Raw genomic sequence first — 12,797 nt, 5'->3', positions numbered from 1 at the left:
TGACATTTTGCATCACCTCCGTTGGTCTTTTGTTAACCAAGTTTGTATTACTCTGTACCCTAGAAAGCAATAGAAGTCACATAAAATCATTCATCTAATGAATATTTCAATTACCCCTTTACTGACTTTGTTTTTCATACTTAGCCTGAGTAGGTGAGATTTCAGTCTGGATAGGGGTGGTACAGATGAAGAAATGGAAGCCTGGAGAGACAAGTCTTAACAGTTCAGTTATGGTGAATAGACATTTCTTGAACAGCTACCATTCACAGGTTGGTATAACATTAACATTCATTAAAAGGACGAATATTACCCTCTAGGCACTCCCAGACCCATAAGAGGAATAGATGTGTAAGCAAATGCTGTAACTTGTGCTTTGTTTTACCAGCTTTGTACAAAAAAAGTTCATATTTCTTTCAATGTTCAAATCAGAATAATTAACAGAAAGTTTGCTTCTTCTCACTGGGTTTCCCTCCCAAGGTATGGCCAAGGATTTCACATTCCCTGTAGTTGTCAGGATGCTGGCAGGAAACAGCACACTCAAGCTGGGTCACTTGGACAGGATTTAACAAAGGGACTATTCACAGAGAGGTGGGCAGGGTCAGAAGCAGCAACAAGGGCAGTGTACTGGTCTTAGTAACTGAGGGGAGGTGTTTCACCCTTTACTTATAAAAGGGTGATGCAAGGGAGCCTTTATGAGACGGGAGAAGAGGAGAGAGAGAGAGATAACACTGTATGGAGAGAGATGTCTCCGACTGTCGCCTTAGGACTGTCGCCTTAGGAAGAGAGACAGATATCCCTCATTGACCCAACAGAGAGGGAATCAGAAGAAAAAATAACCTCCTCTCCCCTCCCCTCCTCTTGCCCTCTGATCTCATACTAGTTGCCAAACCCCATTTGCCAAACCCAACTGGAACGCAGCGAGCTAGGGAGTTGAAGTGGTCTGTACATGCCAATCTTCCAGGGAACAGAGCAGGGAAGAGAAAGGTGGAAAGTGTATTCAGAGAAGCAAATGAAAGATACCCAGCACTTCTGCTCACCAGTTAGTAAAGTCCTCCTGTGCTTGCTTCCAGGGCATCAGCACTCATTCCATATTTTTTGGTTTCCAGAGAGTGCCACCTGCTGATCCTGGTAGTCCCAGTGCTTCCTGGCTGTCACTAATGGGCAACCTGAGGCTGGACATTGGTCTGATATTAGGTCCTGTCTGTCTGCTGCGAGAACTGTTATGCTAAGGCACATGGTGCTCTGGAAACCCCAAGAGTCCCTGGGAAAGCAAAGCTTCCTGTATGTGTTACCGAATCACCCCCCGATTCGGAACAGCCTGCACTGTAAGCCTTGCCCAGTAATGGTGGTTGTGGCAAGGGTCCTGTATGAAGCTGCCCCCTTCACAGGGGTTAAATGGGGTCCAGTGGGGAACACCTGCTCGTAATGCACAGTGGCACTTCCCTGGGAAGCAAATCAGCTACAAAGATGGCTGAGTAGGGGCAGATATTCACATAAAAGAAGCCTCATAAATCTGAGATGTTTGTTTTTTTTATTTTTTTTAATTTTTTTTTCAGCTGATTGGACTGAATGTCTGAGATGTTTCATTGGGAAGAAGTTGGGTCTGCACCTCTTCCCTTCCAGGAGAGTCTTTGATTCCAGTTTAATTCTAAGAATTTAAATCGATATATGGGAGAGCTCCACAGGTCTTAGCCAAGCTCCAAAGTAACCTGTTACACTTTCTTCTGGAAATTATGGCTGTATACTGGCTTCACATCTTCAAAACTAAAAAGAGCCACTTGAAAGGCCCAGAACAAAGTTCGCACAAAGGCAAAATGATACCTGTTATCTTAATAGATACAGAGAAAGCATTTGACAAAATTCAATATTCCTTTGCGATCAAAATACTCAACAAACTAGGAATACAAAATTCTCAACCTGACAAAGAGTATCTGTGAAACTCCCAGCTAACATCATACTTAGTGATGCAAGACTGAATGCTTCTCTCTATGATCAGTAACAAGCAAGGAATGTCTACTCCCATCACTTCTATTCAACATTCTACTGGACTTTCTAGCCAGGGCAATTGGACAACAAAGAGAAATAAAAGGCATCCATTCCTTTCCAATGGAAAACTATCTATTTCCAGAAGATATGATCTCATATATTGAAAACCTAAGGAATCCATAATAAACCTATTAAAGCTAATAAATAAGTTCTGCAAAGTGGCAGTCTACAAGATCAATATACAAAACCAATTGTAGTTCTAAATAATCTGAAAATGAAATTAAGAAAAAATTCCATTTATAATAGCATCAAAAAGAATAAAATAATTAGGAAGAAATTTAATAAAAGAAGTACAAGATGTGTATTATGAAAACTATAAAACAAAGAAATTAAGGAAGGCCTAAATAAATGGAAAGACATCACATTTTCAAGGTTTGGGAAGACTTAAAATTTTTGAGATGGCAACACTCCCTAAATTGTTCTATGATTCAATGCAATGCCCTTCAAAATCCCAGCTGATTCATTTGCAGAAATTGACAGGGTGATCCTAAAGTTCATATGGATATTTGAAGGATATAGAAAAATCTTGAAAAAGCAAAGTTGAAGGACTCACATTTCCCAATTTCAAAACTTACTATACCTATATACTCATAAAGACAATGTGGTACTGGAATAAGGATGGACATATAGACCAATGGAACAGAACTGAGAGTCCAGAAATAAACTCATACTTTTGTGTGGGAAATTGATTTTCAACAAGGGTGCCAAAACAACTCAATGTGGAAAGAATAGTATTTTCAACAAATGGTGCTGGAACAACTGCATATCCACATGCATAAGAATAAAGTTGGCTCCATTTCACACTATAGACATAGAAAAAATAACTCAAAATGGATCAAAAGTCTAAATATAACAGCTGAAACTACAAAACTATAAGAAGAAAACATAGACAGAAATCGTTGTGAACTTGGAATAGGCATTAGTTTCTTAGATTATGACAGAAAAGTACAAGCAATAAAAGAAAAAATATACAAATTTGACTTCATCAAAATTAAAAACTTTTGTGCTGCAAAGGGCACCATTAAGAAAGTGAAAGACAGCTGCACAACTGGAGAAAGTTTTTGCAACTCACACATCTGATAAGGGACATATATCTAGAGTATAGAAAGAACTCTTACAACTCAATAATAAAAAGACAAATAACCTAATTAAAAATGGACAAGCGATCTGAATAAACATTTCTGTGAGGAAAACATACACATGGAAAATAAGCACTTGAAACTACGCTCAACATCACTAGCCCATTGGGAAATGCAAATCAAAATGACAATAAGAGACCACTTCAGACTCACTAGGATGACTATAATAAAAAAGATAGATGGTAATAAGTGTTGGCAAGGTTCTGGAGAGATTAGAACCCTCAGACGTTGCTGGTAGGCATCTTGGAAAAACAATTTGGCAGTTCATCAAATGTTTAACAGAGTTACTATATGATCCAGCAATTTCACATCTAGGTATAATATATACACAAGAGAAATGAAAACATATGTCAACACAAAAAACTTGTTCATGAATTGTCATAGCAGCATTATTCTTAATAGCCTCAAACTGGAAACAACCCGCATGCTCATCAATTGATGAATGAAGAAATAAATAGTGGTAGATATAATCAATATATATACATTTTTATTTAGCAACTAAAAGAAATGAAGTACTGATTCCTTTTAGTATTAAATATGGACAAATCATGAAAACATGCTAAGTGAAAGAAAACTGTTATAAAATGTCACATATTCTATGATTTCATTTACATGATATGTCCCAAATAGGCAAATCTATAGAGACAGAAGGTAGATTAGTAGTTGTCAGAGGTGGGAGGATGGCTGTTGGGGGAAAGTGGAGAGGAAATGCCCATGGATATTAAGTTTCTTTATGGAATGATGAAAATGTTCTAAAACTGATGTGATGATTGCACACCTCTGTGAATATACTGAAAATCATCATATTGTATACTTTAAGTAGGTAAATTTTATGGTCTGTGACTTATATCTCAATAAAGCTGTTAAAGATAAAGACAATTACAGATCTATTGGGCAGCAGCAATCAGAAAATGAAATTTATAAAAAGATGCTATTTACAATAGCACTGAAAGTGAGTTGGAAATAAGTTTAGCAAAAGGTATGCAAGGCCTTTAACCTCCTCTATGAAGAAAATTACAGAACTTTTAGAGACATCAAAGACAAAATAAATGGTATGCCATGGTCTTTGATAGGTAGATTTAATATTGTAAAGATGTCTGTCTTCTCAAAATTGATCTAATGATTCAATGCATTTTCAATGAAAATTTCAATAAGGTATTTCATGACGACTCATAAGCTTAATTTAAAATTTATATAAAAATGCAAAGGGACAGGAATGGAAAACAAACTCTTGAGGAGGAAGAACAAGGTGGAAGGAATTTTTCTACCAGACATTAAATTTTATTATAAAAGTATAGTAAACCACACGGTATAGTATTGGCCTAGGGATAAACATACAGACCAATGGAACAGAACCTAAAGCCCGGAGACCCATCCATATATTGATACTTGGTATTTGAGAGAAGTGACATTGCAGATTAGTGAGGAAGGATGGATTCTTTAATAAATGATACAAGCACAGGTGATTATCCATGTGGAAAAATATGAAATTGAATTTGTAACTATACTAATTTTTTGATGTGTAACAAACCTCCCCAAAAGGTAGAGATTTAAAAGAAAAAAACCAACCATTTGTTTAGGTCTTCTTTCTAAGGGTCACCAATTTGGCTGAGCTCAGTGGAGTGGTTCTTCTGGTCCTGGCTGGGCTTGTTCATGTATCTGTTGTCAGCTATTGAATCAGCTGGGGACTGGCTGGCCTGGGATGGCTTTAGCCTCATGGTTTCTCATCTTCCAGCAGGTTAGCCTGGGCTTATTAATATGGTAGGGGAAGAGTCCCAAGAGATCAAGGGTAATTATATAGGTCTTTTGAGATCTTTTGAGAGGTAGGAAAGTTGACTCTGTTTCTTGATGGGAAGAACTGAAAAGTCACATTACAAAGTGACATGGTTACAGGAAGAGAAATAATTACAGATGTCTGTGCAATCTATCACACTGCTCACACCTGATGCAAGTCCTGGTAGATTAAAGGCTTAACTATGAAAGGAAAAATTAAAATTTTAGAATATCTTATAGGAGCGTATAGGATAGTGAAGAGTTTTTAAAATAAGATACATAAAGGAAACAAGATACATAAAGGAAAAGATGTATACACATTAAACTTGCCATAATTAGTAAAAAAGGACAAGTCACAGAATGAGTAGAGATTTTTTTTTACACAGGATTAGTATCAAGACTATTAAGAGGTCTCCTATAAATCAATATGAAAAATACAGGAGATTCAATAGAAAAAAATGAATAAATATATAAACAAGAATTTTATAGGAGAGGAAACAAGTGGTCCATAAACGTAAGAGAAAAATGTTTAACCTTAACCTTATTAGTAATGAGAGAAATACAATGAAAACTATGGTCTACTGTGTACATACTCCCTAGACTAGGAAAAATTGAAAAGTGGACCAGTATCAAATGCTGGCTGATGTGTGAAGCTTGAGAATGCTCATCCTCTCCTGGGGGAAATGTTGATTAGCATCACTACTCTGGAAAGAGTTTGGCATGATAGAGTAAAACTTAAATATACACATATCTTACAATTCTGCAATTTCATTCCTGGGTTTGTATACCAGGACACATGTAGGCAAATGTACAAGAACTCTTATTCATAATAGTCCCAAATTGGAAGCAACCTGAATGTCCATCAATGGTGAAGTGGTTTTATAAGACATGGCACATCCAAACAATGGAATACCGAATAGTAAATACAATGGGTTTCAGCTACAACACATATCAAAACCATAATGCTGATCAGAAGAATGAAATTGATATGATCCTCATTTACAGAAAATTTTAAAACAAGAAAAGCAAGCAATACATTTGTAGTCAAAGAATATATACACATATAATGAAATCATGCAGAGAAGAGAGTGATTAACCTAAAATTCAAAATGAAGGTGTTGGAAAAGGCATAAAATGTCTTCTAGTGAACTGGTAATATTTTATTTCTTAGCCTAGGTATTGACCACACAGGTGTTTATCTTGTTCTTTTACTTCAAACTGTACAGCTATATTTTATATACTTCTCTGTGTGTGATATATCATGTACACACTCAACTGGGATCTTTCATACCTAATTTACAGATCCCAGCAGCAGTGAGGCACCCAGGGAAGTCCCTCCTGCTGGCAAAGCAGGAGTGAATAATGTCTGATATGCTAGAAATCTAAATTGCTCTTGACCTTCATCTCCAGCTTGATTTACTCCCTAACTGGCTGCTACTGTGTCTGCTGACATTGCACTTGATAGTAACTATGTCTGACACCAATGGCATTGCACAATACTCCTTCACTGGCGTTAGTTTATGAATACTAGCTTCTAAATAAGAATTACATGTTACTTAAAAAAATGAAATCCACTTTAAAACCAAACAAAAATACCCCCTTGCTTAGCTTTGATGGAGTATATCTCTATCTCCTCTACCAGCAGCCAGTTGATTCAGGCAACACTTTAAATGATGGCATGCATTACCTATTATTTTTTTTAATGCACTCCAAGTACATTTTCTCTTATCCTTTGATCTACACAATCATGATGATAGTTTATATAAGTACAAATTCCCCAGATAACTAAGCTTCTCTAAATTCTCTTTAAGTGGAAGACACAATTATACTTCATTACTCTTACAAAATAGCTTCTTCTCTTCTCTATTTTCTTGAAGAAAAGTTGTTGGCTGTTCTTGGGTCAATCCAAAGTATGCCAGCCTTTGAAAGCTTTTGTTCAAGTGGTGTACATTTTCTAAATTTTCTTTAAGAGTCAATTTCTTTTTTTTTTTTTTTTTTGAGACAGTGTCTCACTTTGTTGCCCAGGCTAGAGTGAGTGCCGTGGTGTCAGCCTAGCTCACAGCAACCTCAAACTCCTGGGCTCAAGTGATCCTACTGCCTCAGCCTCCCGAGTAGCTGGGACTACAGGAACACGCCACCATGCCCGGCTCATTTTTTTTTTTTCTGTATATATTTTTAGTTGGCCAAATAATTTCTTTCTATTTTTAGTAGAGATGGGGTCTCGCTCAGGCTGGTCTCGAACTCCTGACCTTGAGCGATCCACCCGCCTCGGGCTCCCAGAGGGCTAGGATTACAGGCGTGAGCCACCGTGCCCGGCCAAGAGTCAATTTCTTAAATAGAAGAAAATTGCTGTGTTGCGCATTATTTGATTCCTTTCTTTTAATCTTTTCTTCTCAGTTCTTCTCTGTAATAAATTCCTAGTTACTCTGAAGGCTAAGGGGATATGGATTTCAACTTATTCAAACTTTCTAGATGACTATGAGTCACAATTAGTGTCACACAGGGAATTTGAGTATACTAAGTCCTCAGTGAAATAAGGAGACTGTAGTTGCATCTTTTATTCAAGATTCAGAAAACATGTCAGGATATTTTAGTGTCCTGGGTCATTCTGAATATTCAATGATCATCACATAGAATATTAGTTACCCATTGCTGCAATAGAAATTACCCCCAAATGTAGCAAACATTTATTATCTTACAGTTTCTGAGGGCCAGGAGTCTGGGACTGGCAGCTGAGCTGTCAGCAGGTCTGCGGTCTCATCTGGAAGCTCAATTGGGGGAGGACCTGCTTCCAAGCTCACACACAAGGTTCCTTGCTTGCTGTAGGCTGGGGACCTCCACTGCTTGCTATGTCTGTCTCTCCATAGGCTGCCTGAGTGGCTTCTCAACATGGAAACAGGCTTCCTCTTGGGTGAGTTATGAGAGAGAGAAACAGAGATAGAGAACTGAGGTGAAAGCCCCAACCTTTTAGAACCTAATCTTGAACGTGACACACCATCACTTCTGGAGCAATATGGGAGGGGACTGCACAGGGTGTGGCCAGCAGGAGGTGGGAATTGTTGGGGCCGTCTTGGAGGCTGGCTACCACAACAGAAGCTATAATGGAGTAACTTCTCTTTACAAAAAATTCTCAGTTGTGGTAAAAACACTTAACAAAACTTATCATCTTAACCATTTTTAAGTGGTTCAGTCGTGTTGATTATATTCACATCATTATGCAACAGATCACCAGAACCTTTTCATCTTGCAAAATGGAGTAATTTCCTATAGTTGTATTTCTTATCAATCAGGTGCTGGTGGATGGCATTACACCAATTTTGTGCGTTGTTTTGGTTTTCGTTACTTATTCTTCCTACCTGTCTGTGCTATATTGACTTATTAGCCCCATTTCTCACCCTTCACTACACCCACATCCCTTGCTCAGCAAACCTCTGTGTGTAGCTCTCTGCTCTTTGGCTCTGGGCTTGGCCATCTGATTTACTCAGGCCTATGGAATGTGGGCAGAAAGTCATGTTTCCTGCTTGTTCTCTTGTGGTTCTCTCTTGGGAAGAATTTGCACGCGGTATGTGTTGCCCCCTGAGTCAGCTGTTGTCCCCCAGAATCGACACATGCAGGACAGATCTAAGCCCAACCTGCTATGAGGGGCCCCAGCCAGCTGGCTCTTCACCTTAAAGCTGAGCTGCCCAGGTAAGCTTAGCCTGGACCAGGCAACTGCCAGTCAATCTGCACCTACGTGGGTGGGCTCAGCTGAGAGGGCAGAGGAGTCCCTGGCAAGGTGAGAAATAGATGCCGAATGCTGTATGCTGCTGCGATTTTGTGGTTGTTTGTGACAAAGGATTAGATAACTGGTATTCTGCTTTTCCCACTCTGATCTCTGTCCCCATGGGTCCCCAAACACACTCACATTTACCACATTGTTGTTTTTCCCTCTTATTTCAGGAAAATCCCAGGACAGCCTAGAAAAACCACCCTCCAAACTGTGATGGGACTAAGAGACCAAAGATATGGCTCAGATAAATCCACCTTGGCAAGTTAGATGAGTTTATTAGAGGTGACATACACAGGGCTCTCCTTCCCAGTGAAGACAGGAATCCTCCAGGCACTTGCTCCTGGGCACGGCAGGAGCTCTTCAGAGAGTAGGATCTGCCCTGCCTGTTTGTTTGTAGAGCCTTAAGTTGTTTTTCGGCAAATGGTGCGGGGCTCTTTCTCTGCATCACTGCATGTTTACATGCCATACAGGTTAAGCATGCACAGGACTTCCTGTGTCCTTCCCATTAGGTGGGGACTTTAGCATTACAACTAACTAAAGGGTACTAAGGCAACCAAGGCAGCTTAAAACAGTTTCAACTGGTCTTCACACTTCTGACAATCTACGCACCAGGAGCTACTTAAGAATACCCTTTGTGCTTTGGATTTCTCTCAGCTTCCTTGTTTTGATCTATATCTCTAAGTTCAAAACAAACCTGCATGAGTTCTGTTAAACATTAAAAGCCAGTGGTGGGGAACTTGTTTCCCCCTGCCCTCTGCACTGTCATGGTCCCTGTCTACGTTTGAGCTGGCTGCAGCAGGGTCCAGTAGTAGTTTGTCTATTCACTGAGGATAAGCAGGAAAAGAGTAACAGTCCCTCAGAATTACAGACATAAAAAGCACCTCAAGAGAGTTTCTATTTTACACAGGGTTTCTGGAAAGCAGTTGATGCTGCCATGAATGTTCACCTTCCCTCTGGTGAGTAGAATCCCATTCTGTAAGGACATCTGCTGAAACCGCCGGGGCAAAGTCTTTGCCATGGTGACATTCTGCGCAAGATGGTGTTTACTGATTAACCGTGGGACAGTTTGAGATAGACTGTGATGGATTCGATAAGGATGAATTCATCATGGGTAGCAAAAATGTTGGCTTAATACAATGTTGATGATGATTTTATTACTTCCACTTTAAAGGATCACTCATAACCTTGTCCATAGCCTTCATCTGGCCCCCTGGCCCCTCTTCCCACCCCCCTCAATGACTGGCATCTTGAGAAGGTTGGTGTGTCTGGAAGTGTATGTCACCCTTGATGTTCATAGCACCTAGCACACTGCTGAATTCAAAGCGGATGCTCGAATGTCAATGACCTGATGCAGTGCCTTTCACGGGAGCTGCTCAGCAAACACATGAACTTATTGGTTAAATAAGATAAGAAATGGAATCAGTTCTCTTGACTTCAATTTTCTAGTCTGTTAAACCAAGGTGGAGAGGTGTTGGTGGCCCTCTTTGGCTTGAGCCCATATCACGCTTGTGAGACACAGATGTTGGGATTCTGGGAGACCTGTCCCTGTCCCTGTCCCTGTCTATTGGCCTGACCCCTGAAACCCCACCACCTGGGAGTGGGAGCAGGGGAAGGAGAGGCTCACAGTGGGGCAGGTGCAGGGCACCACTCTTAAATATGTCATCTCATTTACTTTTCATGGTGACCTTGTAAGACTGGGGTTCACAGGCTCTGTGGGAAGAGAGTGGCTGGCCTGGAGCCTCGGGTGATGGCAGAGAAGGTGGTGGCAGCATGGCCTGTGTCCTGCAGGCCTGAGCTGAGCTTGCGGACAGAGGTGAGCAGAGCCACTGGAGACAGCTTGGTGGCAGCACACTCATCCCGGCGCTGCTGGAACCCCAGCCTGGCTGTGGGGCAGTGGGGACAGCATGAGGGCTGGCGGATTTAGGTCACACAGGCGCTGGCATCAGAAAGGACATCCAAGAGGCAGCCTAAGAGGAGTCGGGAGAGCCCCATCCCCTTCTGTTTCCAGCACTCTCCCAGTGTTCTCCGTGACCACCTCAAACTTTCTCACCTTTTCTCTCATCTCAGATTACCCTGCTGGGCTCTCCACAGGCCATTTACTTCAGTGCCCCACTGGCAGAGACAAAGGAAACCTCCGCTGCCTTCCACCCAACCAGTGTGCAACCCGCCCTCCCTGTGCCCCCTCCCCCACCTAGGGCCAAGCCCTCCCTGGGCCGTGGGTCCCCTTCCACCCAGGCAGCGTCCTCTCCCCGCGCTGCAGCGCCTCCTTCTACTTGCTCCTTCTCACGGCCTTTAAACTCGTCAAACCTCTCCCACCTTGAATGACACTTGATGCTCCGTAACCTGGCTTCTCCTGTCCCGTTTCCCCAGGGCCTTGAGGGTGGGCGGCAGGGCGCCCCCCAAAGATAGCCAGCCCCTGACCCCCCGCACCTGTGAAGGCTACCTTGTTTGAGAAAAGGGCCTTTGCAGCTGCGATTACATTAAGGATTTTGCGATGCAAGATTATCCTGGATTACTGGGTGGGCCCTAAACACAGTCACAGTTTCGTAGAAGAGGGAGGCAGGGGGATGTCTGACGTAGAGGAGGGCAATGTGACGCACGTCTGGTCCTGACGGTGGAGGAAGGCAGCATGAGCCAAGGAGTGCACAGAATGTGGCTCTAAACGCCGCCACCTTTCCCATCGAGAGTCTCCTACCTCTCCCAGCTCCTGCCTGATTTATCCTTGTGGGTCTTCGGTGGGGAAGGACAGCCTGGCTCATTTCTTTTTCTCTCTCTTCACCTTCTCTTTGAGAGAGATGGGGCATGGGAGAAAAGGTCCAGTCTTAACAGTCTGTTGTGGCTTTTACCTGGTGTCAGAGGCCTCGGGGTATGTGGGGTTTCTCTGCTGGGGCTGTTTGATGTGTGTGCTGGAGACCCCCCTTCTCATTGGAGTTTGTGTTTCTAGCTCCACGTGCTGATTGCCGGGACTCCGGCCACTCATTCCTCAGCTCCCAGCACCTGGGGCTTAGCTCTCAGGGTTTGTCTCTCCAAGAGGACCGTCTGTCTTCTGTGGGGTCCAGGTCCAGCCCACGGGCAACGCCAGGGCATCCTCACTCTGCCAAGCTCTGGGGAGGTGGCCGTTCACAGGGCATCTGGCCTCTGAGCTCAGCCAAAGACTCTCACACTAGGTGCTAGATCCTACACCCACCCCCTGCCAGGAGACACATGTCAAACTCCCCGTGGAGCTTTCATGAAGCCTGTCTTGTTGGGTTAAGGTGAGAGGGAAACATATTCCTCTCCTCCCTCCCTGGAGCAGGAGAGCGGGTGGGGAAAGGTCCACGCAGAGATGTGTCTTTGCAACGCTCGTATCAAACGGAGGCTCAGAGATGTTTTCACAGACCTGTTCTATGACTAATTCCTTCAGTGGAGAAGGTTGTTTCACCTCTGGGCCTGAGGAAGTAAATGCCATGAAAACTGTTGCATCGAGTAAGTGTAGAAGAATACAGCCACTGATACGCTCCACGTACGGAGAAGGAAAGGAGGAAGCAGGGAAGCTGTATCAGTGCTGTGTGCAGCTTGTTCGTGGAAGTCCTTGGTGGATTGTATAATGCAGAAGCCAGAGGCTTCCTGCTGGATAAGATGGCTCAATCCTTGTCCTCACCTTAGACAGTAGATTCCTCAGGGCTTATCTTTCCCTCGTCGTTTCTGACATCTGGCTCCTCCTTTTCCTGTGGCCGTAGACTCTTCGCTACCTGCCCACTAACTGCAGATACAGCCCTTCTGCAATTCCCCAGAAACACATTTACCTTGTAAGGTCTTTTTGGAGGTAGCAGACTAAAAAGCTTGCCAGAGAGGCCCATGCAAACAACACAAAACTTAGTATTAACTGTCCTTTTTACTAAAAGACCTTTGTCTACCCCGTGGCTAGGATATTTATTTTTAAATTTTTATTATTATGGATACATGTTGTATATATTTATAAGGTAAATGTGATGTTTTGATGCAGGCATACAATGTGTATTAACCAAATCAAGGCAATTGGGGTACCCGTCACCTCAGACATCCATTACTTTGTGTTAGGAACATTCCAA

General features: G+C 42.2%; 1 long non-coding RNA gene across 2 annotated transcripts; it reads left to right on the top strand.

Moving 5' to 3' along the window:
- Nucleotides 1-8,505: 8,505 nt before the first annotated feature.
- LOC123645762 lies at nucleotides 8,506-10,477 on the top strand. 2 transcript variants are annotated; one of them, XR_006737693.1, is made up of 3 exons: nucleotides 8,506-8,645; nucleotides 9,635-9,683; nucleotides 10,421-10,477. It is a non-coding gene; the product is annotated as an uncharacterized LOC123645762 (long non-coding RNA). The 2 variants fall into 2 exon arrangements; XR_006737694.1 differs by lacking the exon at nucleotides 8,506-8,645 and adding an exon at nucleotides 8,667-8,733.
- The last annotated feature ends 2,320 nt before the right edge of the window (nucleotides 10,478-12,797 follow it).

This window comes from Lemur catta, chromosome 10 (assembly GCF_020740605.2).
Source record: "Lemur catta isolate mLemCat1 chromosome 10, mLemCat1.pri, whole genome shotgun sequence".
Taxonomy (NCBI): Eukaryota; Metazoa; Chordata; class Mammalia; order Primates; family Lemuridae; genus Lemur; species Lemur catta.
This window is presented reverse-complemented; position numbering and strand designations above follow the sequence as displayed.